This window comes from Macrobrachium nipponense, chromosome 16 (genome assembly GCF_015104395.2).
Source record: "Macrobrachium nipponense isolate FS-2020 chromosome 16, ASM1510439v2, whole genome shotgun sequence".
NCBI classification, from domain to species: Eukaryota; Metazoa; Arthropoda; class Malacostraca; order Decapoda; family Palaemonidae; genus Macrobrachium; species Macrobrachium nipponense.
The window spans coordinates 65,003,662-65,026,161 of NC_087209.1; the positions used below are offsets into that span (position 1 = coordinate 65,003,662).

The following is a 22,500-nucleotide window of genomic DNA, read 5'->3' on the forward strand; positions in this document are numbered from 1 at the left end:
AACTTTTTGATAGCAAGATAAATATTAATAGGTTTCCCTACATGAAAGACTAAAAATTAACCCCAAAAATTATATATTTTATTCTTGGAGATGTTCACAATTGAACATAAGAATAAGACTATTATAATCAAAGTGGTTAATTTATATATCAACAGATATAACATTTACTTTAATTTGCCATAATAATAATAAACTTAATAATAGTTAAGCTTATTCAAACCCAAACACGTACAATTTATCAAAAATAACGACTATTCATCCAGACTACTTGTTATTCATTTATTAAATAGTTTCATTCATTCTAAAGGAAAAGCAACAACAAAAAAATAACATGTATCTGCGACTAATGAACCTCGCCCGGAAGAAAAAGCGAGATCCAACCTCCAGCTTACTCGGACCACGTGCAAGATTTTCCCTTCACTCGTAAGTAATAAATACAATACTCCTAACTTAATGTAAATTAAAACGTGCAACTACAGTCAAACAGAGCCGTGTTTCACCAACGAAAATTAGGATAAATATGCTATATTTTATTAGCAATAACTTTTCTGTACAGTTTAACAAGCACATTATTTACTTCTTACATTTTCATTCTAATAAATAATTCATAAATATCCTTTCCTAAAATTCCTGTCTCTTTAACTCAACGTGAAACACCTTTTTCAGACCATTTTAGCCTTTCCAATAGACCTTTCATAAACCGCCAACGAGAACAAGAACAACTACAAAATATTGTAAGACTTACTCCCAGATTAAGCGAAAAAACTGGCTGTGTACATAAAAACACACAAATAGAATTCCTATTTAATTTGGGATTTTGAATAATTTTACATAAGAGACTTTATTATGTCATTCGTTTTTCTTTATTGTATATTTCTTATATGTTGCATCACGCAAAGGTTGCCAATCATTCGTCTGAAAACAAAAAGCATTTGTCTAATTCACTCAGGAATTTCTATTTGATGCAAGAAAATCAATTTGTATTGTCGGGTATCTATCCGTTTCATACATAACAATTGACATTTTAGTTAATGCCGTCATTACAATTGTAAGATTTATTCAGCTTCGTATTTTGTCGATGAACTGTTGCGACTCGGTACAGAATATGAACCATTATTTATATAATCGAGAATCATTGCCTTTTTACCTGCTCAAAAGGGACCCATGAAGACGTAGTGACATCACGTATTCGACATTCTGGGCACTGAATCACGAAAGCTTGGAACGTGATAAATCCATAAATAAAGGTATAAGCCACGAAGGAAAGATCTTTCGACTCGAGGTCCTTTACTTAGCTAGGTAAAGGACGTCGAGTCGAAAGATCTTGCAGACACTCCGTTGTTTATCTTTCCTTCGTGGCTTATACCTGTATATATATATATATATATATATATATATATAGTATATATATATATATATATCTATATATATATATATATATATATATGCTATATATATAATAGCTGGCGCTCACGGACATATCATACTATAATATCGGTTGCGCAGTCTTTGCTTCGTTATCAAAGTAGCCAAATCTAATAAAATGAAAATTCTAGCGGTCCGAGAATGGATATATTAATATATATATATATATATATATATATATATATATAAAATAAAGGTGCTGAAGTATCAAGATAATACGGAAAGCTCCCACCGCCTTCATCAACTAAATGGAAACGTTTTATAATTTATAGAACGACGGGGATTTCTCAGACCTGGAAGTTCGCTATTCATATCATTCAGAAAGCTGCTTCGTTTACGAAGACAAAGAGGCATTAACAAAAATTTAACGATATCATAACAACAAAGACCATCTTATTTTTGTAATTATAACCTCCGTCTGACAAATAAAAACTGCCCAGCTTAGTAGATCAACTGAGTGACGATGGGAGGGTTTTAAATTTTTATTTTTATTACTTTTTGGCAAGAAAAGATGGATATGTTAGACACAACTTTGCTCAGAGTATCGGTCACAAACTAGTATGATAATTCCAACCCACAAATTTCCAAAAATACTTTCCGAGTCTCAGAAACCTTCGTAAGAAAAAAAAAAAAGTGGTTCGTACCATGCTATAATCATTAATCTTGCTAGAAGACCTAGCATTACCAATCAAGATGAATGATCTACGCGTCTACGTCCCAGAGAGAGAGAGAGAGAGAGAGAGAGAGAGAGAGAGAGAGAGAGAGAGAGAGAGAGAGACTTTCCTATATTATTGTTTGTAAACATATGAAGCATATCTGACGCATTCGCAGTAAGCTGGTGGGCAAACGCAAACATGGCAGACGACGCTCTCACCTAAATTAACTTTGTCGAATGTTTTGTGCACACTGTGCATATGGCAGGGTAAGGTTTCTTTCTTGCTTCTTACATTGTATATGTATTCTCGCGTGGTGCTGTATTAATTTCTCAAAATGTGAAACAAATATTCTCAAAGTTGCTTATGTTGTAAGTTTTTCAGTCTTAATTTCACTTACCATGAGAGAAAAAAACATTCCATGGCAACAATATATACCTATGTGAATAAAATAAATATTATCTTGCTGGCCATAAAGGTTTAGAATCCATTAGTTTCAAACAACTTTCACATTTAGGTGTCTGTGTCATTGCACTCTTAACAACGGAAGAGGTCTGACATTCATTGGTCCTTTATCTCGATCCATGTTTTGAGAATCCCAACTGTTGCTCCTGTGAAGTCTACCGTTACTTTTTACTCTAAATAATGGAATTATAATTTTATGTATTTACTGTTGGTATATGGGTTAAACTAAATAAATATACAGGAATGTGGTGGAGTAATAAAGGTTTAAATTTTCTATGTAATGAAAGCGCGTGAAGTAGAGCAGTCTTATGAATCGATGTCAACGAAAATATGTAAATCTGAATATTTCAATACACAATTGCTTTAATGCCCTAATATTTTGCAAAAGATTATATTATTTCATAAAGATATTGAAATATAGAACGAATTAGACGCGTATGTGTGAAAACTTCTGTGCATGTTTTGGTAGCGGCGGGAAAATATTATTGGAACGTCGCTTTCAGCAATGGTTGACAGACGAACTTTGTTTGGGTCTTTTGAACTTAGTGATAATATTACTCATTTACTGAGCAAGTGCGTTACTTTATACCTCCTGAGCAATTTAGGCCAGGTTACGAAGTGCTCTGTCCTACTCTCTTTCATATTTATTCTCTTTAAGCCTTGCATGAGTTGGACAGTTAGTGGCTGCCAGCCACTTATTTCTCCTTTCCTTGCCACTTTTGCTGGGAATACGATGCCAGGATACTAGGCTTCCCTTTCCCCAACTACTCATGCAGCCTACAACAACACACGACCGAACCATTGCTTAGTAATAAGGCACAGGTTAACTTGAATGATCAATGTTCGTCAGATACGGTAGTGAAGCGGAAAGGTTTTTTGCCCACCAGCAATGTTATTGTTTGGGAACCACCCTGTGGTAGGGGTGTAAGAATCTACCACCGTAGGTTCTGCGTGTCGTAGAAGGCGACTTAAAAGACAGCTGCTGTCGTGCAGTCTCTCTTTTTTAGTAAAACGTTAGGCCCACCGCCAATGTGAGGACCAGAGATTAAGACAGGTAGCTGGGTACTGATGATTTATTTATGTTGTTGAAGATTAAGCTGGCTTTATGCCAGCACGGGCTCTTGCTCACAGAGCAGCCCGTAGAATTTATTTACAGACGAGCTGGGTTGACATAGACAGGTGCGGACGGATAAGTAGTACAGACTCTCGCCGAGAGCAGAAATGACTCTGAGGCAGTAGATTTGTGTTTTCTTACAAACATTCATTTAAATATATTAAGGCATACAAATACTGGAATTACATGTTATACATCGGCGGAAAGGCCGCGGAACGCTCTATCGGATGGAAGTAAGAACGACGCGACTTGATGATTGGATACAATGAAAATAGGGAAAAAGCGTTGTCCTTACACCAATAACTGGAAACTGCTGCCTTGCAGTCTTACTTTTTAGTAAAATGCTAGGCCCACTGCCAATAACTGTGGAAACTGCTGCCTTTCAGGTGGACTTTTTAGTCAAAGGCGAGGCCCACCGCTAATAACTGTGGTTGATGACAGAAAGGGCATGCGGTCGCAAAAACCCCATTGCCGAATAAAAAACCATGCCTAATGTTGTAAGGAAAGGCGCATCAGGCAACCGACCCCTTAGTGTATGGATAACGGTGGGTAAGAAGAACAAAAGTGCCTCAGTGGCGTGGTCGGTATGATGTTGGCCTGCCACCTCGGTGGCCGCGAGTTCGATTCTGAGGGGTTAGAGATGTGTATTTCTAGTGACAGAAGTTCACTCTCGACGTGGTTCGGAAGTCACGTAAAGCCGTTGGTCCCGTTGCTGAATAACCACTGGTTCCATGCAACGTAAAAACACCATACAAACAAAAAGAAATGGTGTTATTTGTTTAGGAAAACGTTGATGACTCCTATATGATTGTGTTATTGCATGCCCTGACACAATCAATAATATGTTTCGGGACCGATAATCACTCTGAAGCAAAACAGATTCTTCAGAAAGAGAGAGAGAGAGGTGGCGAATACGTGATCTCAAGCACGCCTGAGCCTGTTTTTAAAACGTCTTCAAACGAGTTTCTGTTCGTAGATATCTTTTGGCAAATTTGGCTGGCAATTTCTAAAGTCATGATTTGTTCCTTTACTATATGGCTTTCATCATTTGCTCTTACAAAGAAGGTGTTTCATTCTATAATGGTCATTTCTAATTCTCCATTAAATATATATGTAATTTACATACGTATAATTATAGCACTTAAATCAGTTAAGATATAAAATAGTGTCGTATAATTACAACATTTAAGTCTGTCAAAGTATAAAATAGTGTCGTATAATTACAACATTTAAGTCTGTCAAGATAAATAAAATAGCGTCGTACAATTATAACATTTAAGTCTGTCAAGACGAGAAATAGCGTAAGACTTTAAAAGTTTATTAATTCTAAACCAAGCCAACTTTACGGAACATGCACGGCCCGGTTCGGTGGTGGCCTGTCCTATAGCACTGCCAGATGCAAGGTCATGGCCAACTTTAACCTTAAATAAAATTCAAACTACTGAGGCTAGACGGCTGCAATTTTCCCCAAACACCAAAACATCACTTCTCTTGGAATTCTATCGTATACTTTCTCTAAGTCTGTAAATGCACAATAGAGTTCCCTATTTCCCTCTAGCCTCTTTTCCTCATGAATCCATACTGCTGTTTCGCGATCTTTACAATCTCTCTTAATCTCTCAACCAAGAACTTGATTCACTCCCTTGTGGGACAAACAATCCAAATCCCATTTCCCTGCTGTTGCCAAGGTCCAGTGCAAACGAAACAAAAATTGCCCTTCAAAACGAAGTATACGCAATATTTAACGACCTATGTCAAACAGAACGCGAGGAGATAATCCACATCACCAACCGAGAATGCACTGTCATGCAATTCGCAGTCAAAATGTTGATTCGAATTAGTATAGACAAGTTTGTCATTGGCGAAGCTGATGAATAATCATCCCGAGTTTGTATACATATTGACATTGACAAATCGTGGGGCAGATACTCGTGGCACACATATATACGAAGTAGGCAACAAGAAACCGACTGCGGTAGAAACTTAAACATGGGCCCTGGATATAAATAACTAGTTTTGCCTGGAACGACGCCAAGTCTCAACCCTTCGTATATACGTCCCTTGCTTGTCTGCTTGCCAGTTCGGGTTAGTTCGGTACACCGTCACTGGATCCTGGTTGCATCGAAGAGACGGGTATTAGGGTACTGGGAGATTCAAGGATGGAATTCTAAATGAGTCTCCCTTTGCCTGTCCACCTAACTATCTGTATATCTTGCTCCTCAATTATTCTGATGAACCTCATTTATCAAGTTACGATCTTCAATGATTTCTACTTCAAATAGAGGCAATGATTGAGTAGTAGTAGCAGTATGTATAGATGTATATGTGTGTGTGCGTGCGTGTGTGTACACAGCATGTGAAGACCAATTAAGCTTGTGTAGTCATGAGCAATATTCAAACTTGCCTTTCCCAAATGAATGATGAATGAGATTCAAGAGCATATAGGATATAAGGTAAAAAGCATCGGCGAATCAGAACGTCACAATAAGGAAAAGGATTAAAGAACCATTTTCAAAAAATCGAATTGACTTCGAAAACCTCTGCTGTGACGAAGCGTCCACAGTTCGCCGTGGCGAAGATGACCATAGTTGTCATTTGGTCAGTTTCTGAATACATGAACAGCAATTATAATGCAATTGTATTTCTGTTTTGAGTTTAATGAAAGATAATCATGCAGTCAACTGTCATCAGTTTGGAATACCTCATTTGAGCTTCACAAAGCACTCCATAATTACGTCATTCCTTCTGCTCCACTAACTTCTCCTTCATTGGTGATTGGGATCCGAATTGGAATATAAAATTTAGACCAAATGCCAAGCGCTGGGACCTATAAGGTTATTCAGCGCAGAAAAGGGAATTGAGTGTCATGTTTTAGGGGAGTAAGATGGGAGAAAGATAATATGAACGGAGGTACAGTAAAAGGAATGGAAGAGGCTGCAGCTATAGAGGGCGAAGGGACGATGCAAAGATCCTAAATTAATCCCTACAGTGCACCACGTGAGGTGCACTGATGGCACTAATACCTTACTGGGCTTAGCGTCTGGAGAACAAATGAATTGTTCCAATTTCGTGAATCAATTCTTCATCACGCTAATCACTAGTTCTTTACTATTTCAAAAATTATCACTCGCTTTTTCCAAAGATAAAATTAAGAAGTTGAGCTCCTGAACTGAAGTTGAGCTCCTGAACTAAAGTTCAGATCCGACCCCCCCCCCCCCCCCCCCTTCACACCCCCAATCTCCACACCTAGGTCAAAGGAAAACTCAAGGTTGAGATTTGGGCCTTGGGATAACTCGAGCTTGAGATCACCAAGACGACTGCAGATTCCTGTCTTTTATTATTATTATTATTATTATTATTATTAATTATTATTATTATTATTCAGAAGATGAACCCTATTCATATGGAATATGGGACCACTGACTCGAAATTCACGCTTCCAAACAGTATGACGTTCATTCGAAAGAAGTAAGAGGTAATGGGAAATCCAGCAAGAGTACATCAGCTTAATCAGAAAAGCTGATAAATGAACATATTAAATGAACCGTTGAACGAAAACCATCTCGCAATTTCGTTTCTTCAACGGTCTGCGTCCAAAAACACCTTTCATTACATTTTTACCGCCGAGATAAAATACATAAATCTGCATACATACACACATACATATTTACGCAGCTACACAATTCAGGTTTAGCTTGCATGCTCGGTACCGCTGGTCAGCTTAAAGCTCTTGTCAACGAGACAAACATGTTTTTACATACGTACGTAAATTACAAGTTGCATCAAAATCTAAGCAACCTGTTGTCTTGCATAACCTTTGCATTTGTGTTGTCAGTGGGATGCAGTTTATAACTGCGTCATTCACGTAAAAGCACTGGTTTAGTTCATAAAAGCGGCTCAAAGCAGTTCAAGTCGGGTTATAAATGTTCGTATTACGATTTTAGATGGGATTTTGAAATGAATTTTCAATAAGCAAACATGAAATGATTGGTTGAGTCAGAGGGCTTACAACTTGAAGTGACAACTTGAAAGGCGTAGAAGAATTTCTGAGCCACATCCAAGGTGTTTTTTTTTATTCATTTTAAATGAACGATACAAACCTATACTAGCGATTAACAGATGATTTATCAAAGGTGCAGTCCAATGCTTACATAAAAAGTGTGTGTGTGTGTGTCACTTTGTCAGACGTATAACTGGTCCCTTGTAAATGGAATTAAAAGTAACATCTTTGCCAAACCCCCTACCTTGCACTCGCTCTCTCTCTCTCTCTCTCTCTCTCTCTCTCTCTGCCAAACGTATAACTTGTCCTCCTGTACATGGAATTAACAGTATTATCTTTAGCAAACAACCTTCCTCTCCCACCACCCTACCAGTCTCTCTCTCTCTCTCTCTCTCTCTCTCTCTCTCTCTCTCTCTCTCTCTGAGGCGAAGTCGCTCTTGGACTAGATTAACGCAACAGAATCCCACCCACCTGCTCTACCTTACACTTAACAGCCGGTAAGAATCGGCCTCATCATGTTCCAAAGCTTTGTGGAAACGAAACCAAGAAAAGTTTGAATAGTTTTCTAGTTATACTGAAGATTCCAGACCACGAAACACTTATTTCATGGTGTCACATTTTGCATTACCGACTGAAGAACTGTTCGTGTTACTTTGAAAAAAGGAAAATAGAATACAACAGAATGCATCACTGAGGCCAAGCGCTGTGATCTACGAGGTCACTCCTCGCTGAAAGAGAAATTGACAGCAGAAAGGTTTGAAAAGTGTGAAAGTTTAGTGTATCTTAGTTTAACCAGGCCACTGAGCTGATGAACAGCTCTCCTAGGACTGGCCCAAAGGATTATATATATATATATATATATATATATATATATATATATATATATATATATATATATATATATATATATATATATATATATATATATATATATATATAATATATTATTATTTTTTTTTTACGTGGCTAGAAACCATTTGGTTACCTAGCTGTGGGATCCGAACCACATTATATCGAGAAATGAATTTCTAATCACCAGAAATAAATTCCTCTGGTTACGTACTGGCAGAAGCGGGGAACTAACTCGGACTACCAAATCGACAGGCGAGTACCCCACCCGCTCGTCCAAAGAGGAACTAAATTAATAAGAGGCAAACCTTGCAGTTGCACTATGAATCAATTATTAGGAGAGGCTGGAAAGTGAGACGGAAGAAAGAGAATATGAAAGGAAGTACAGTACAAGCAATGACAGGGCCTGCAGGTAGGGATCGAAGGGACGCTACAGAACCTTAAGTAACGCCTACGGTGCACCGCAATTGGAGCCAGTGTGGGTGAGAGCTTTTAAAATTGAGAAATATTCTGCAGAAACGGATGCTCTGAGGTGGACTGGCTACTCATGAGCCTTAGAGATCTGGAAGTTTCTCAGGTTTTAAAGCGGAGATGAAGTGAGTGACGTAGATCAGCTGTTAAGAGAAAGGCCTCTCAGCCGAGAGGTGACTCCTGTGAGGCTTGTGACATCGACGCTATACAAAACTTCACGGTATGGATTCCATCCTTGATGGAGCCGATTGTGGTACATTGGGCACCATCCAGGTCTCCGATGAAGCGCTATCATTCGAAAGGAACATTTTATCTCAACTAAATAACCTCGCACACAGCTGTACTAGCGCCTCAGTGACGTGGCCGGTATGGTGTTGGCGTGCCACTTCGGTGGTCGCGAGTTCGGTTCTCGGGCGTTCCATTGAGGGGTGAGAGATGTGTATTTCTGGTGATAGATGTTCACTCTCGACGTGGTTCGAAAGTCAAGTAGAGCCGTTGGTCCCGTTGCTGAATAACCACTGGTTCCATGCAACGTAAAAACACCATACAAGCAAACAAACACAGCTGTACTTTAATGTATTCATACATTTACAAGCAAACGTAGTATCTGCAGTGACTGTAAAGCGACAAATGTTGCTTGACCGATTATTATCCACTATATTATCGACATTTTTATCAGAGGGCATTACATTCTTATGGAACTTGCAAGAAGGCCATTCCCTTATACAGTGCACTGTTACCAAAGGAAACAGTTATATGCAATCGAGTTTTCTGTACAGCCGTATGATCAAGGTGGTCTCATTACAATGCTGTATGAGCCGCAGCCCATGAATCTTTCAGCCGGCCGTGGTGACCTGTGCTGTTGCGTTGCCAGACGCACGATCATGGCTAAATTTTAACCTTAAATAAAATAAAAACTATTATGGCTAGAGGGCTTTCATTTGGTCATTCTGATGAATGGAGGGTGGATGATCGACATACCAATTTGCAGCCCTCTAGCCTCAGTAATTTTTAAGATCTGAGGGCGGACAGACAAAGTGCGGACGGACAAATAGCCATCTCATTTTATCAATGAACAGATCTTAATAAAAGTTTATAACAAATAATAACAGACAATAATAAAATTACTCAAAGCATTCACTTTACTAAAACCACCACAGGCACTTGCTGCTTTGAAAAGAAGCTATGTAATGGTTTTCTCTTCAAAGTATTTCAAGGAATAGGATACCCGAAAAACTCCTTGGCGAATTCTATTTTTCTTAATCTACTTTACACATACACACACGCGCTTTCGAGGACTGATTCATATCGGCTTATCACCTTTATCGAGCAGTAGGCAAGGAATCTCCTTTCTTAATCCTGATTATCAGATCGGCCACGCCTGAGAGAGAGAGAGAGAGAGAGAGAGAGAGAGAGAGAGAGAGAGAGAGAGAGAGAGAGAGAGAGATTAAAACTCATAATTCAATGCTCAAGAATAACGAATTCTAAGGGTGAATGAAGGAGAGAGAAAAAACAACAAAAATACCTGCTAATATAATTCATCAGTAAAGGTCATGATTCCAAACCTTACATCTTATATATATAAAAAAAAATAACTGAAAACTGGAACAAGGACAGTGAATCACTTTGCTAGATATTAATTTCTTACTCTTTACTGGTCTTTGCTGCCAAAATAATGAAGGGGGTGTTCCAATGGTTAATGTGTAATGAAAATAATATACCTCGCTACTTAATTCATCAAATGCAATTCAAAAAACGAAAAAATAAAAACGAAAGGATAAAATAACATGGGATAATGATGATGAGGACTCCCGGAGCATAGACACCTATATCACCATCAGCAGACAATTAGCTTCGGTATTTACAGGAGACAGACTTTGGACCTAGATTAACATTTCCAAAAAAGGTCTAGGACAATGTCTCATACACTTCACTGGATACTCGCATATATATATATATTATATATATATATATATAAATATATATATATATATATATATATATATATATATATATATATATACACGCAAATTAAATTAAAATGAAAAATACAATGAAAACATACATTCTTTGTTCGTTCGTTACTTTCATGTAATTTCTACCACCCGTTTTTTGTTTTTAATTGTATTTTCTCTGTTACACCTAAGTTTTCATCTAATTTGCGGGTATATGCGAGTATCAAATGAAGTGTATGAGACATTGTCCTAGCCCCTTTTTGGAAATGTCATTGTAGGTCCAAAGTCTGTTTCCTCTAAATATAGAAGGTAATTGTCTGCTGATGGTGATATAGGTGTCCCTATGCTCGGGAGTTCCTCATCCTCATCTCCCATGTTTATCTTATTTCCTTTTCGTTTTTATTTTTTCGTTTCTTGAGATGCATTTGATGAATTAAACCCGGCACAAAAGTTTTCTTTGCAGAAAACTGAAATATAAAATATAAATAAATTAAATAAAAAAAGTACTGTGAAAAAAGGCAAAGGTCATCCACGCAGATATCGAAAACTTGTGATTTACTAAGTATTCGTCCCCAGATAATGTTAATTTCATCTTACTGTGTTATTTTCAGTGACATTAATCAAGAATATAACAGCAAACATACCATTCTTTCTACTTTGCACCGTTTCGGTTCAAATCGGACGCCTCCAAAGTGAAGACAATTAACGGCCATACTCTCTCTCTCTCTCTCATCTCTCTCTCTCTACCTACTACATCCCACATATATATATATATATATATATATATATTATATATATATATATATATATATATATTATATAATATATATATATATATACAATATATAGGACTATACATATATATAATATATATTATATGTCATATATTATATATTAAATATACAATTATATATTATATATAGGTCTCACTGACTTGATTTGATCTTATCTAAAAATCAATCCCCCTTAGGAGACAATTATTAAATATATATATGTATGTATGTATGTATGTATGTATATATATATATATATATATATATATATATTATATATATATATATATAATATTATTTAATAGTAATTAGTGTGGCCCAGTGTCGTTATTACAAAAGGGCAATAACTTAATAATACTTAAGGAAAAGGCACAAACAGGATTGATAAGAGAAGAAAAAGATTTTCACAAAGGAAAAGGGGATAAGATAATGATTTTCTTAGCGAAGGGATTTTGTTACTCCAAAAAATTAAACATTAGGCTTTTTTAGCCATTAGACATCTGGTTTTCATCTCCCCCCAAAAAAGCCTCTGGGTCCGTACCAGCGATTAGTGACCAACAAGAGGTTATAGTCGATGAGGGATATCGCCCAGGCATAGTCGAGAAATTGGAACTACTCTCATTAGCGCCTATGACTAATCGGCGTTTCCTTTCGTGAACAGGTCAGAGAGAGCCATCTGGCATACATTAAAAAAGGAATTCTATGACCCGTTGTTGTTAGAAAGAGGGAAGTACCAGATCTTAAAAAGCTCCACCCTCCCAAAGGTAGGCCTTCTAGTATCGACGAATCAAAAGCCATGAGTGGTTGGTCATAAGACAGCCCAAAAAGGGGTATTCAACGAATGACCTATGAGGTTACCAAGGGATACGCCCCTAAGAAAGGCCATGACAGAAGAAAGGAGGCGTATACAAATTCAAAGCCTACGAATTTTACTTGTAGAAGGACCTGACAGGAAGGCGGTCTCGTATGAACGTTAGTAGCCAATAAGACACAAAAAAGTTTTCTTTCAGAAAAATGCCACACCAGGTCAAAATCCCAAAATTCCAAAGGCGTGCTAAGGAGATTTCAAACCCAACCAAAAGGGGCAGACAAGAGAGAGAGAAGAGCAGAGAAAAAAAGGGGAACAGAGAAGTCGAGAGAAGATAACGACAAAGAGGGGAACGAGGAGAACCAGTGGCGCAGCCAACAGGCAGAGGAAGTAGATGAGAAAGACAGAAGAATCCCCATAAGAAGACAGGTGCAAAAGTGTGGTGTGCGAAGCAATTCAAAGACAGTGAAAGTGACAATCAATACTCAGTAAAATTTTTCCCTCGTTGGCCTATAGACTCGTATTGCAAAACAAGTGCCAATTAAGTTTTATTCAGCCCAAGAGCCCAGTAACTCGAAGGTGGAAAAACCCTTGTAAGAATCCCTAACGAAGAATCAAAACGTAATTTTGTATGAACTATCAATTAATTTCTCATCCAAAATTAGAACCCTTGTTGCTAATTCTTCAAAGTATAGCCTCCAGTGTTAGGCCGACACGTTACCTTAGATCTGTGCAAAGAAAGTAAAGTACCCGTCACAGATTTATTGGTGGCAGCGGGTGGGATACGATGAGATAAAGATTTTGAATATAGTGACAAGATTATTGATGTCGAGCGGTATGATAGGAAGACAAAGACACAGCAAGAGAAATGGGTGATTTCATCGACGTGATACGACGTGACTCATTGACAGTTAAAAAACAGCGGCAGCGAAACAGAATCAAAAAGTTTAAGCGTCGGCATAAGAGATTTCAATCCATTCAACGCCACTCGAAAAAGAAGTTCTCTCCTAAGGAACAGTACCAGTGCTTTTTCCCCAAACCAAATTCAAAGACAGTTATCGAGTCGTAACAATAAAAGCGCTCCAAAAAAAGCACCCCCACTTCACGAGAAAAGCTCCACTCCGAAGAACAAGACAGGTCGTTCCACTAGGAAGGAACAAAGATTGTCGTAAAGCATGAAGAAAAATATCAAGGAGGAAAAGAAAACACAATCCCGAAAACGCATCAGTTCAACGCAATCCTGCTGCTGAGAGGAAAGAAAAGAGAGAGAGGGAGAGGTCCCCCCTTTTCCCGAAGAGAAGAAGAGAGAGAGAGAGAGGGGGAACCAACACATCATTGCAACGCGCTGGTAGGCGAACGCAAAGCGGTCAGGGGGACGTAAACCCGGGGTGTCGAAGACGACGAAAGGAATTAAGTCCAAATAAATTGTCCCCACACTGTACATAAACATTAAATTTATTAAGAGTAAATTACGCGATTACATTTCAGTTAGACAATTCCTGGTATTTTCAAGATTAAAAGTATTTTCACACTGAAAACCTTTTTTTTTTTTTTTTGGGCAACGAAACTCTTAATATTTCTTCATTTTAACTAATTATAACTAATCAGCTACTAAGACCTTTTCCCCCGAACATTTGTATTTACTAACCAATACTTTAAATTTTAATTTGAAATTTTGATTGTGTCATTTTATGTTATTTTTTTGTGATTTTGGTTGTTTTTGTGATTTCTTGTACTTTGTTTTTTGTTTTTGTTTTAGATTTGCTTTTTACTTTTATTCGTTACGTCGAATGAATGTTTACTTTGTTTTTTATTTTGTTTTTTTTTTTTTTTTTTTTTTGTTTTTTGTTTAGGATAACAAGGGTAATTCACGGGAGGTCTCTCGTTAGCGTACATTTTACGGTCAGTTTTCCAGTATCGTTCTTAAAAAAACCAGTACTGTTAAGAGGGTTTTTGTTGTTGTTTAAGAATCGCTTACCGGTAACGTAAGACTTTGAAATAATGTCTGGGAAAATTCTTTTTTTTTTTTATTTTTTTTTGTGGGATCGAAATACTTTAGTAAAAACAGTTTATAATTATTATCATTTTCTTTTCGGGATATTACTGTCATAACTTTGATACTTATAATGATACTCAGTACTTAAGAAATTTTTCCATTAAGAGTCAATGGTCAAAAGGGAGACCGACTCCTTATCAGAACGTAACAAAAACGCCTGTGCTTTCTACGAGAAGTCAAACAAGGAAAATAAACCATGTCCGGGAAAGTACACAGTCCGCGAATTCGAGCGCAGCAGTATGGGAACACATAAGGGACTGTAATTAATCACATAGCTAAATTTTGCGGAAGAAAGGATGGCCAGTTAGCTTTGTAAACTTAGAGAACTGGATAGAGCAGGTGGAGACACGCCTAGATAGCATAACGGGGACAGATAGAGAAAAGTTATGAAGCCAAGAGTTATCTTGATTTGGGAAGCCGGAGGGAGACTTAGAACGGTTCGTCCACTCCGAGACTACCGAGATCTTAAGAATTTGGGGAAGGGAATTGAAAACGGTATTTTAGTAAGGTCTATTCCACAGTTGGTGAAAGGGATACAGTTACTAGCTTGGCAAGGATAGTGGCGTCAATTTAAGTTAGACGAAAGACGTTATCAAAGAGTTTTAGCTCTCAGGTGTATAACAATATGAATGAATGGGGTAACTTCATGGAATCCACAGGTTGGATAGAGGTAGAAAGGAGGCAAGCAAAAAAAAATGCTAATGGGTCATGTCAAAAAAAAAATATTTAGACTAGCAATAATGATTGGAAGCCTGCCAACGGAAGTTATTGCAAGGATTACTCGTAAGTGGGAGACATCCGATGATGTAGCAGAGATTGAAAGAGGAGGAAACAAAAAATCCTAGTAGAAGACATGAAGGGAATCCTATATACAGACCTTTAGGTCGCTATAGGGTACAAAAAAAGGGGAAAGGGGTCCAAATAGATCTAGGGACACCATCTAGAAATCAGAATAAGATGCCAGGTAAATCTTCTCAAGGAGGATTTTCGACAGTCAACCGTGTTATAACTGTCAGAAGAGAGGACTTATGCCAGTGACTGCCGAGGGATGGCTTCTGTTCCTTTCCATAAGAGAACAGGACATAGTGCTCGAGAATGCAGAAATAAATTTGTTTCAGCTCCTAGAGGTAGATCTCAGTCGAGAGGCAGAAGTAGAACCAATAGTCAATCTCCCCCAGTTAGAGGAAAAATAGAGATTCCGCCCCAAATAGATATCCCAATCAAACAGGCAAGTATAGGGTATCAAACCAGCTCAGTCATGTCGGACGACGCAATGGGAATTTTTCTGCTTACTGGTACAATGAATCTCCTCTATAAACAGAGAGGAACGTCAGGTTAGCAAAGTTTGATGTAGGAAATGAATATAATTATTTTAGACCATTATTTCCCGCACATGTCGGTCTAGAAAGAAACCTATTATTGCATTCTTTGATACAGGGTAGTCCCTAAGAATATAATGTCAGAAAAGGTGTATCGATTGTATTTTTTCTCACTTAAGTTTGAACCCAGCGGTAGATTGTAGAATCACAGACGTCCAGGGTAATGATATCCACGTAATTGGACAGTTAGATTTTCCATTTTAGGCTGAGGAAGAATTGCTCTAAGAGAAAATTGTTCTGGTAGCCCAGAGATATACAATTAGCTTTTTGCTCATTTGTGCTGATAGGTTATCCAAACTATGGCTAGACAAGGGGATAAGCATTGCTGCCCCTAGAGAACAAACTATGATTAACAAAACGGTCGTGAGATTTCTAGAATACCAATATGCAACCAATTAAAAGAACCCAGACTCAAGAGAATCCCCCGATGAAAGGTATTCTAAAGAAGGATAAGACAGAGGGAAGATATCCAGAATGCATCACGAGTTCACAAACAGATCATTAACCTCTTAGAATCAAATCAATGCACTTTTTATTTAAAGTTAGAAGGGAATTAAGACTTAAACCAGGAGAAAGCACGTGGGTAGAATGTACAGTAAATCCAATTTTTCGAAGGGAAGGGAAATTCTCACGCTTACTGAAAAGTCGCAAGTAAATGGAATACATTATTCTTCTAGTTTACTTGAAGTCAGACAGAGCAAAAAATAGCGTTACAGATTACGAATAACAGAGGGGAGGAAAGGTTAAATTAACACAGGTTACAGAGATAGGCCTAGCAGAAGTATACTCCATACCTATCCGAGTTGTAGAAAGGAAACGGTAGCAGCGATCAGTAAAGGAAATGAATTATGCTCAGGACATAGAACTGAGAAGAGCTAAGATAGGATCTCATTTAAAGGGACATTAAGGAAAACCATGTTAGAGAAGAATTCATAGACTTATTGTGCCGGAATATCAGGATATAGTCGCTCTAGACGGCGACACCTTGGGAGGAATACACGCGAAATAACGCCACAAGATAGACATTCCATCAAACACCCCAAGCCAATTTACATACACTTACAGAGTAGGGCACATTCCCAGAAGGAGGATCATTGAAAGAGAAGTACAAAGATGAATAGGCAAGGAATAATAGAAACCATCTAAATCCCATGGTCTTTTTTTTCCACTTTTGCTAGTTCCTAAAAGGGACAAAACTTTATGAATAGTTGTGGATTTCAGAAAATTGAACCAAAATTACTGAAAAGTGATCCTTATCCAAATGCCGTCAATGCGAGATCTTATCGCCACTATAGGGTCCAAAGAGATAACTTCACCACAATAGTTTATTTGCAGGGATTCTTGCAAATTCCTCTAGACGAAGAAAGTAAAACCTTTGACTGCTTTTTCCACTAGTAACGGCATATAACCAGTATGTAAGAATGCCATTTGGTCTAAAGTCAAGCCCGGTAACTTTTGTAAGATTAATGGATAAATTTTGGTTTTCGATTTACTAGGCAAGGACGTACACTGTTTACATAGATGATTTTGGTAATAGCAACAGAACACTATAGAGGAAACACATAGACTTAGTCAGGAAGAAGTCCTAAAAGAGATTAAGAAAAGCCAACCTGAAGCTTAAATTAAAGAAGTGGTAACTTCCTTAAAAGGAAAATAGACTACCTTGGTCATACTAAGTGAAAGGGCGTAGAAGTAAACGACTTAAAGATAAAAAGTCAATCAAGGAATACCCTACACCTCAGTGCAAGAAGGACGTAAAGTCCTTTCTTAGGTTTAGCAGGTTTTTTTAAACCGCAAGTTCATAGGGAACTTTGCAGTCATATCAGCTCCCAACTAACTGAACTTTTAAAGGAAACACCGTATCATTTTACATGGACAGACAAGCAGCAAAGAAGCTTTTGATGAATTGAAAGAAAGATTAACACATTCCCCGAGTACTTAGTTTCCCAGACTTCGGCAAAGAATTCTTTTTTTTAGCCAACGGACGCAAGCCACATTGGTATAGGAGCATGTTTAATGCAAAAGACAAGATAATAAGTATAATGCCATTAGCTTTATTACAGTAGGAAATAAAGCCCTCCAGAATGTGAACTACTCAGTAACAGGACCTCGAGTCTCTAGCTATAATAGACGCTTTAAAGCATTTCAATATATAATTTTTGGTTACAAGATAACCGTCTTCACGGAGTCATTCAGCCGCAGTAGAAATGCTAAAGAACCCTAATTTTTTTCTGGACGAAGAGCCCGTTGGTTCATGACAGCCCCCAAGATTATTTTTGATATAGAGGTGAAATATGTCCCGGTGAAGACGAATAAGGTAGCAGATGGCAATTATCAAGATATGTGTTCACAAGGTGATAGTATAAACATGATAAAAGTTCAAGAAGAAGAAAAGAATGAAAAACAATGTGCAATGACGTAAATGTACTCATCATGCACTTACAGAGGAGCTTTTTCCCGGCAAAATTTCATAAAAGAACAAGAAAGAGAACGAAGATATAAGGGAACTGTTTAAATACGTTAGAAACGAAAGAAAAAACACAGCCAAAAAACCAAGAATTAACCGAAACTAGGTAGGGAAGGTTGGGATGTCCCACAGATGCACTAACGGACATAGATGGCGTATTAATTTGGATGTGTCACGAATATGACCCATTTGGTCAATTTCCTAGGTGTACGCTGCACAAAAAGGTTAGTACCTAAGAGTCTAAGAAAACAAAGTCATTGAGCTAATGCACGACGATGAACATTAGAGCTCACCCAGGAAGGGATGAGACAATTAGATTAATTCAAAGAACTTTCCATTGGAAAGGGAATTCACAAAGGATGTTAGTAATTAATGTGAAGAGCTGCAATACATGCAACAGCTACAAGGGGAAGAACAGACAAGGAAGTACCACTAGGGCAAATATCCTATCCCACAGGGGACTCCTTTCGAAAGAGTATCTATTTGATAATCACTAATCTTCATACCACAGAGTAAATGGAATAAGAATATACTAGTATGTATCGACGCGCTCACGAGATATACAGAGTTGGTACCCACTAACTAGTAAAAGTGCCAAGGATTGTTTTGCAAACCGCTCTCTTCGATAAGATATTTTGCAGATATTCTGCCCCCCACAGCTCCACATTTATCTCTGATAATGGGACCGAGTTCACAACTCATTAGTTCAGAAATTTGTAACGCCTTTAAGGTAGAAAAAGGTTAGCGATACAGCCGTATCACCCAGCTAGCAATGGCTTGGTAGAAAGGAATAACAGGAAGGTTTTAGACGTATTACGTCACACCAGTAGGACAGGATCCTGACTGGGACGTCAATTTACCTTTAGTCCAATTATCATTAAAGCAAGGCATCATACGAGTACTCGAGCAACTCCCATAAAAGCTTTGTGGGATTATGAACCCAGATTTTACCTTATGCATGGCTGAATCAGCCAATACAGCAATATTACTCTGAAGATATAATTGAAGATAAGAATCGGGAACTTTAAAGTATCACAAGCAATTGCACAAGAATCTAGAAGAAAGCCCAGCAGAATATGATAGAGAAGCATCAAGAAGGATTAAGGCCTGTAGGGACTACAAGAAAGGGGGATGAAGGTCTATATTAGAAGGAAGTAGAAGTGGGTATTAATTATAAGTTAGCCACAAAAAATTCACAGGACCATACAAGGTCGTAGACGTAACAAGACAACCAAAGATAAAGTTAAGAAAATGAATAACCAAATGCCTTCCACATACGCTGAATCATTAGAAGAGAATTTTGGATAAAAAAAACAAGGACAGGGGGTTCAAGAGAACCAAAGAAGTTGAAGAATCCGAAATGACAGAGACGTCAGAAGAAATTCCAGAAGAAGGAACTAGATATAACCCTAAGAAATAGGAAAGAGTCACTTTTCAGTTGAAACGAAAGAAGAAAAAAAACCCATTATTCATCCCATTATTCCATGTATTATTTTGATTTCTTTATTGCTAAGTTTACCTTTCATCGGTCGACTTAGGAATAATCTTTTATTTGTTACAAATTCTTACTTTAATTAGTCGTTTTGTAGCAAGAATTTTTTTGAGTTTTTACGTGGCACTAACTTCAAAATTTATTTTGACTTGAAGGGACTTATTTTGGGGGTATTGTAAGAAACGATTCAATGCGCAGTATAAGAATTTAAGACGTATATTAAAGTTTAATCGTTCCATAAGAACATTCTTAGAAGTAAAAAGAATAAATAAGACTGGTTAAGATAGATATTAAAAAAAAGATTTTAAGATAGACAATTCGTTTCAGGAAATGATCAAGATTGTGAAGGGGTAATTAATACACTTACTTTGTTTCAAATCCATTAGATTGTTTGATTGATGAAAAACTTACTAATAAGATATTACTCGATGAAGACTCACTAACAAGAAGTTAATTGATGAAGACTCATTACAAGATAGTAGTTGTTGAAAACTTTACTACAAGATATTGATTGGTGAAAACTTACTAATTGTTGTCACAGTAGAAGAAACCTACAGTATTAACCCCACTAACCGGTTCCTTTAACCGAGTTGCCAATTTTGTTGTAGTATCAAGCAGGGAAGTTATATTGTTTAATGTACAAGGTTACTCAGAAATTACAGTAAGAATGTTCCAATGAAATTTTGCATAAACACAATACACAATCTCAGTAGGAAGTCAAGGACACACTTGTTTATTGCATACAAATACACAAGGATATTTTCTCCCAGGACTTGTCTCTAAGTAGCAGGTCGCAGCAAACAAGAAGCCATCAAGTGTCGTCAACGAAGAACGAAATTTATTTCCATAAAAGAAAGACGATAATCCACCTAGATAGAATAGGACTGAGGACTGAACCAACAATCATGTACTGTAAACTTGGATAGTTACCATTATTTTTTGTTTCTTCTCACCATGCATTTATATAACTTATGACTTAAGGGCTTATGTATGTTTAACTTTCAGTTTTCTTGTTTTTTGTTTTTTGGTGATTTATTTTGTTTGCATTCAGTTTCCTGTTTTCTTAATGTGATTACTCATATTTGAATTCAGTTTGATGATTCTTTTAATATTACTTAATCAAGTACTTGTTCATATTCATATTCAGTTTTTATGTTTCTCTGAATGTTACTTACCCAAGAATTTACTCATGTTTACATTCAATTTTGATTGTTGCCCTTAACGTTACTTAATCAAGGATTTGCTCATGTTTACATTCACTTTTGATGTTTTTGAGTTAAAGTTTCAATATGATTTCCAAGAAGCATAAGTTAGGAGTCCTCTGGTAGGTATAATATTTGCTTCAGCTTAGATAACGCTGTCGGACCGTCAGCGAGGTAGCGGGCCGAGACTGTAATAGTGTGGCACAGTGTCGTTATTACAAAAAGGCAATAACTTAACTAATACTTAAGGAAAAGGCACGAAACGGATAATAAGAGAAGAAAAAGATTTTCACAAGGAAAAGGGGATAAGATAATGATTTTTCTTAGCGAAGGGATTTTGTTACTCCAAACATTAGGCTTTTAGCCATTAGACATCTGGTTTTCATCTCCCCCAAAAAGCCTCTGTCCGTACCAGCGATTAGTGACCAACAAGAGGTTATAGTCGATGAGGGATATCGCCCAGGCATATTCGAGAAATTGGAAACTACTCTCATTAGCGCCTATGACTAATCGGCGTTCCTTTCGTGAACAGGTCAGAGAGAGCCATCTGGCATACGTTAAAAAGGAATTCTATGACCCGTTGTTAGAAAGAGGGAAGTACCAGATTCTTAAAAGCTCCACCCTCCCAAAGGTAGGCCTCTAGTATCGACGAATCAAAAGCCATGAGTGTTGGTCATAAGACAGCCCAAAAGGGGTATCAACGAATGACCTATGAGGTTACCAAGGGATACGCCCCTAAGAAGCCAGGACATGAAGAAGGAGGCGTATACAAATTCAAAGCCTACGAATTACTGTAGAAGACCTGACAGGAAGGCGGTCTCGTATGAAGTTAGTAGCCACTAAGACACAAAAAGTCTTTCAGAAAATGCCACACCCAGTCAAAATCCAAAATTCAAAGGCGGTGCTAAGGAGATTTCAACCCAACAAAAAGGGCAGACAGAGAGAGAGAAGAGCAGAGAAAAAAGGGGAACAGAGAAGTCGAGAGAAGATAACGACAAAGAGGGGAACGAGGAGAACCAGTGGCGCAGCAACAGGCAGAGAAGAGAGAGAAAGACAGAAGAATCCCCAGAAGAAGAACAGGTGCAAAAGTGTGGTGTGCGAAGCAATCAAAGACAGTGAAAGTGACAATCAATACTCGTAAATTTCCCTCGTGCCTATAGACTCTTAATTGCCCGTGCCAATTAAGTTTTATCATCAAGAGCCCAGTAACTCAGAAGGTTGGAAAAAACCCTTTGTAAGAATCCCTAACGAAGAATAAAATAATTTGTATGAACTATCAATTAATTTTCTCATCCAAAATTTTTATAACCCTTGTTGCTTAATTCTCCAAGTATAGCCTCCAGTGTCGGGCACACGTTCCTTAGATCTGCAAAGAAAGTAAGTCGTCACTA

At 37.6% G+C, this 22,500-nt stretch overlaps 1 protein-coding gene across 1 annotated transcript in view; it reads left to right on the forward strand.

The window, feature by feature from the left end:
• LOC135195781 (protein henna-like) overlaps window positions 1-22,500 on the forward strand; it is a 73,537-nt gene that overhangs the window by 20,759 nt on the left and 30,278 nt on the right. The window lies entirely within an intron of this gene.